The sequence below is a fragment of the Pecten maximus genome, chromosome 4 (genome assembly GCF_902652985.1).
Source record: "Pecten maximus chromosome 4, xPecMax1.1, whole genome shotgun sequence".
Taxonomy (NCBI): Eukaryota; Metazoa; Mollusca; class Bivalvia; order Pectinida; family Pectinidae; genus Pecten; species Pecten maximus.
This window is the reverse complement of record NC_047018.1, coordinates 41,078,228-41,085,037: the sequence shown is the minus strand read 5'-3', so window position 1 is coordinate 41,085,037 and position 6,810 is coordinate 41,078,228.

The following is a 6,810-nucleotide window of genomic DNA, read 5'->3' as shown; positions in this document are numbered from 1 at the left end:
ATACCATAATTCAAGAATTAAATAATAAATAAACATTATACAAAATTAAACAAAAAAGACCAGAAAATGCGGAACGACATTAAAACAATGGCGTGGTGCATAGGCGGGATCTCCCGGCTGTTCTAATAATTCAGTGGCGTTTCGTCGTATACATGACAAATTTTTCTTTTTAATAAAATTTGTCGTTTTCTCGATATAAATTTTTTAAATCAAGGTTATGTAAATATATGAATTGAATAGATTTTTTAAATTTTCATTGCGGCTATGAATACCAGTAGCTAGCTACATATCCTCCGAGGCGCGTTTCCGCGCGCCACGGGATATGTAGCTAGCTACTGGTATTCATAGCCGCAATGAAAATCAAAAAAATCTATTCAATCCATATGTATCTGTCAGAATGTCCAAGTCTGGTTGTCAGGGCCAGAGGAAACTCGGGCTTGTGCTTTTACTGACACCAATCAAATAGTGAATGTAACCCCAGGAGTATCGAGGATGTCGTTACATTAGATGTATCATCAGCACAATTTTTATAAAACATGAATTTTTATATCGCTAATTTTGAAAGGATACTCATGTTACCTATTATCGAGATTTTACCCATTTTCATTTCAGTTTGCTATTGAGTTTAGTTTTAAAAAATTCACTATACAGATAATTAATGAGGACGGTCGGGTGGCACAATGGTAACACACTTGCCTTTCACCTTGGTGGCTGGGGTTCGATTCCCCGATCGGACGTGAAAAGGTATTGGGTCACCCGCCCGACCATGTGGGTACTCCGGTTTCCTCCAACAGTAGGACCCTTCGCGCGCTCCAATACGAGCCAACAAGCGTGATTGATATAATTTGTTTCGCAATTGTTGTAAAATAGATCAAATTTACATTTACAGATTAACTTCATGAGGGTACCTGTACACGTGACCGACAAGTCAGTAGATTATTTAAAGACACAAGTTTATTGATATACATGTGTACATGTATCTAAATGTTAAACGGAAGGATTTGGCAAAGTCTTACCAAGTCTCGCAAACAGCATTATATTTTTAGCATGAAGAAAACTGAATTTATAAACGTTTTTGTTTGTTTTGGTTCGCAAGTTTGCATTTAAATCAAATAAATCTTAAATTCGTAAATGTTATTTGGTTTCCATGAAATAACAGAAGGCATACAGAGCAAGGTCAACAAACTTATCGAACTGAAAAAAATCGTCTGGATGAATTAAAATCAATTTGAAGGCCTCGTAATGATTGATGGTATGGTCGCCCTATATCTTAACCCTGTGGTGCATTACGTTTAAAACGGAATACTCTAATTGATCATATTCAGCGTGACTGAAATCAGAATGCAAAGAAAAAGTGTTGATAGATGTACTTGGTATATAAGAATGCTAAATCCTGTGTCATACAAAACGTCCATAAGTACTGGTCGGGACCTTATCAAGGCAATTCAATACATTACTATCAGGCAAATGTTAACGCCAACTGAATTGTGGAAAAAAAAGATTGAAAAAGAAATTTAAAAAAAAAATGAATAATAATAATAGAAAAAAATATATAAAAAGATAAGAAAACCGACAAAATACACCGGTATTGCATATCCTGTTATTGCCAGGTTCGGTACATGTATTTGTTTTGGTACCGATAGACAGTACTTACATGTAGAATATGCCTTTATATTTTATTTTGTGTATTCTGAGAGATCAGAGGCAATTGTGATTACTACGTATACCTGTCATTTTATGATTTATGATATAATTAATATCACTCATATAATTATATTTACATTCCTAATGTGGTTTGCTGATATTAACATACCAAGTGAAAACAACAAACATATGACCATGAATACACTATGAAAACCGTATGAAAACACTGTCTCTCGTGCAAATCACCTGATTAATCGGGTCATATTAATACGCCATCGACAGTAAGACAGGAAGAGTAGCTTCCCTTGGATCGATAACGTTGGTACGAGATAAGTGTTAAAAATATTGAATGATTGTATCTAATATTATTTTTACTTTAATACTTCTTTCTTTTTGTTTTATACAAAATTAAACAAAAAAGACCGGAAAATGCGGAACGACATTAAAACAATGGCGTGGTGCATAGGCGGGATCTCCCGGCTGTTCTAATAATTTGGCGTTTCGTCGTATACATGACATATTTTTCTTTTTAATAAAATTTCTCGTTTTCTCGATATAAATTTTTTAAATCAAGGTTATGTAAATATATGAATTGAATAGATTTTTTTAATTTTCATTGCGGCTATGAATACCAGTAGCTAGCTACATATTCCGTGGCGCGCGGTGTCCCACCCAGGACACAGTGGCTAAGAGCGCCCGGCAATATCTTAATAGACATAGTCAGTTCTGGTTGATTGCTCTCTACTTCTGAACAACACCTGAAAGCCCCACATGTACTTGCATCCAAAATGTTAGATACTGTGGCAAGGACAATGCTGGCAACTACACCACGTGCAAGACAGTACCCATCTCATTTCATTCGACTTAAAAATATATATTTCAACCTGACACAGTGCATAACAGATACGCCCGTCTTCAAGAAACATTCATCTTTAATTTATCGTGTAACTAACAACGATTTGTTTTACATCTAAAACACAATAATCCATGGAAACATGGCAATATTCCTCCATTTTACAAACTGCTTCCCTCAACCTGTCCAGATTCCTAATTTACAAACATGAAAGATCATATGATAAGTTTAGTTTAGTTAAGTTTATTACATGTACTGGGTCATCTATGATCATCTACACCAATCTCACACATACATAGTAACATATCAATAATAAAAATCAATTATAAAAAATCTGTTGTGACAATAGTTCCAATTCTTATACAATTTCGACTTTGTAATTTTGTAAAAGTGCTTTATATTTCCCATGCCTGTATAATCTGTTAAAATATTTTACTGTAGATGCTGAGATAATTAGTTCCGGAAGGTTGTTTCAAATTTTGACGACTCGCAGACCACAAAAGTTTTTTTCTGATATCTCGCTTACTATGCTAGGGATATATATTTTCGAATGTCCTCTTCTTTTCTGCCTTTTTGCCTGGTCTTGCAAAAGTTTAAGAAAATCCGCTGACTTACTAACGCAGATTTCGTTTGTTATTTGGATGCTTCAAGCATGTCTACTCTTAATCTCCTGAAGGCAAGCGGTCGTAAGCTGAGCTTTTTAAGTGTATCTGAGTAGTGCATCTCCTTAAACCCAGGTAACTTGTTAGTAGCTCTCCGCTGAACGGCTTCTATGATATCTATATTTTCAATTATATATTGGTGCCTAACCAAATCCGCGTATTCCAGGCGGACTCGAATTAATGTCTTGTACAGTAGTGGAAAGTTATGCTTATGTATATGACGAATAATGTTGGTCATAATACCGAGCCCTGGAGAACTCCGGATAATACATCGCTCCAATCAGAAAGTTGGTCTTTTATTGTAACTCTGTATTTCACCAGGGTAAATGGAGATCTTCAGCGGAAACTAGCCGATTTATCTGAACAACTTTCTTTTTCCTAGTGTCTCCCTTGACAATGCCTCACTTTTGGCCTTTAGTTGAGCGTTCGCCGCTGTGAGGAAGGCTTTTGGTTCTGTCCCCTGGCCGAGACATACCAGAGTGTTTAAAAATGGTAGTTGCTGCTCCTGCTTAGCGCTCAGCATATTAGGAGTGGGACGACTGGTTGGCCCGTTGTCAGTATAATGTTGTCCGGGTGGGGTGTGCTGCTTGGTGTCTTCGGCGGTATGCTTCAGTGGGGTAGCACTATAAATCGGCAAAAGTTCCGGCCTATCACAAGGAGACTTAACACGAACATACCGCAGCCTCCCAAAACACACATACGCACTCGCCACACGCATGCATGTCGCACGCACGGGATGTCGACCTTAAATGACCTTAGCTGTTAATAGGACGTTAAACAAAATAAACCAAACCAAACCAAGCATGCATATGGAAACAATACAAACAACAGGACATTGACCTTCTAGAAATCGTCCAACGGCGGGTTACTAAATTACTGTCAAGAATGAAAGATCTTTTATACCTTTCATTGTGTTGTTTTAAACTCATGTCATTATTATATAGGCGGAATAGGGGTGATTTGATTAGATTATTTTGAGGGGAGGCTATGATGCAATAGAATCTCCAGGAATTTTGTCGATAAAACAAGATAAAAGACCCGGGGATACTAACTCAGCCTAGATAAATCAAGAAAAATACTAGACGTTAGGAAATATTCCTTAACGAACTGTTGGCAATTATAATTCCATACCTGATATTAATATGATTCAGTCATTAAATCTGATAAAGTTTGAAAACCGGGACATTTTGGGTAAGTGATGAAAAAATAAAGTATCGTCACAGGATGTAGTTAATAATGTGGAGCATTGGAGTTAACAATGTAGTGTACTATAGTTAACATCGAAATGTACAAGAGTTAACACTGAAGTGTAGTAGAGTTAATATTGTAGTGTACTGGAGTTAACACTGTAGTGTACTGGAGTTAACACTGTAGTGTACTGGAGTTAACACTGTAGTGTACTGGAGTTAACACTGTAGTGTACTGGAGTTAACATCGTAGTGTACTGGGGTTAACACTGTAGTGTACTGGAGTTAACACTGTAGTGTACCGGAGTTAACACTGTAGTGTACTGGGGTTAACACTGTAGTGCACTAAAGTTAACATCGAAATGTACAAGAGTTAACACTGAAGTGTAGTAGAGTTAATATTGTAGTGTACTGGAGTTAACACTGTAGTGTACTGGAGTTAACACTGTAGTGTACTGGAGTTAACATCGTAGTGTACTGGGGTTAACACTGTAGTGTACTGGAGTTAACAATGTAGTGTACTGGAGTTAACAATGTAGTGTACTGGAGTTAACATCGTAGTGTACTGGGGTTAACACTGTAGTGTACTGCAGTTAAGAATGTAGTGTACTGGAGTTAACATCGTAGTGTACTTGAGTTAACATCGTAGTGTACTATAGTTAACATCGAAATGTACAAGAGTTAACATTGAAGTATAGTGGAGTTAATATTGTAGTGTACTGGAGTTAACACTGTAGTGTACTGGAATTAACACTAGTGTACTTGAGTTAACACTGTTGTGTACTGGAGTTAACACTGTAGTGTTCTGGAGTTAACACTGTAGTGTACTGGAGTTACCACTGTAGTGTACTGGAGTTAACATCAAATGTACAAGAGTTAACACTGTAGTATAGTGGAGTTAATATTGTAGTGTACTGGAGTTAACACTGTAGTGTACTGGAGTTAACACTGTAGTGTACTGGAGTTAACACTGTAGTGTACTGGAATTAAAACTAGTGTACTGGAGTTCACACTGTAGTGTACTGGAGTTAACACTGTAGTGTACTGGAGTTAACACTGTAGTGTACTGGAGTTAACACTGTAGTGTACTGGAGTCAACTCTGTAGTGTACTGGAGTTAACACTGTAGTGTACTGGAGTTAATACTGTTGTGTACTGGAGTTAACACTGTAGTGTACTGGGGTTAACACTGTAGTGTACTGGAGTTAACACTGTAGTGTACTGGAGTTAACATCGTAGTGTACTGGAGTTAACTTCGTAGTGTACTGGGGTTAACACTGTAGTGTACTGGTGTTAACACTGTAGTATACTGGGGTTAACACTGTAGTGTACTGGGTTTAACACTGTAGTGTACTGGAGTTAACATCGTAGTGTGCTGGAGTTCACACTGTTCCTACCTGGAGAAGGAATGGACGCGATCTTACCATATGCCTATCCAAAATTGAAAATAATCTGTTGATCGTTAGAAGTCCTCGTATATCAAGATGTACATCCTTCTTTTGGCCATATTTAGCTACAAGTGTCGTTGTGTCTTCGTTTCCACTCATCTTATTTAGTTATATGTTTTCCTATATGGTTCCTGTTTTTCAACAGCATGGTCTTTCCTTCCTTCGTTGTAGTCTTATTTCCCTAGCAAATGAGGATTGTATGGGGTGATTCGTTTGGATAAAAAATATGTTTACAAAACTACGCAGGCCGTTTCAAGTACTAACGATGTGTGCGACACTGTTTCGAATTTTAATTTGGTGTGTAGCCAATGCCAAAGTATTCTTTTCACCATTTAGGTTACATATATTTGCAACTCGGACAATATTTTTGTTCATATATTCAGACCCAAGGACTATGCATGCATTCACAGATTTGTCGCTAGTCTTATCTGATCAAGATTTCTTTGTCAACCCCTCAAATATGAATTCTCTGTCATCCCTTAGGGTGTGATTTTTCTGTCAACTTCTAGTTTAGCACATATTATTATTTCACACGGTGGCAACAATTACCATGTAACGGCAAGTCCGTGGTTCATTACATTTTTTTTTTCAGAGAAAACTCAAACCCTCGGATTGTCCGTCAAAACTAATCCGGCTAGACATTTATCTGTCACACCCTTAAGGTAGGAGTTACACTACAGATATCACGAAAGTGTAAAATAAAATAACTTATAAAGCCCCCCCCCCCCCCCCCCCCCCCCCCACACACACACACACACACACACACACACACACACACACACACACACACACACACACACACACACACACACACACACACACACACACATTTTTGTAGTTACCCTTTCCCTCCTTATGTGAGGGCGATGGTGTAAAGCTCCATACACCTTGTTATGTAATCACAGCTCCCATGGTGTGATGGTGGCGTAAAGCTCCAGGAAAGTATTGTGTATATACCCTCCCATGGTGTGATGGTGGCGTAAAGCTCCAGGAAAGTATTTTGTGTATATACCCTCC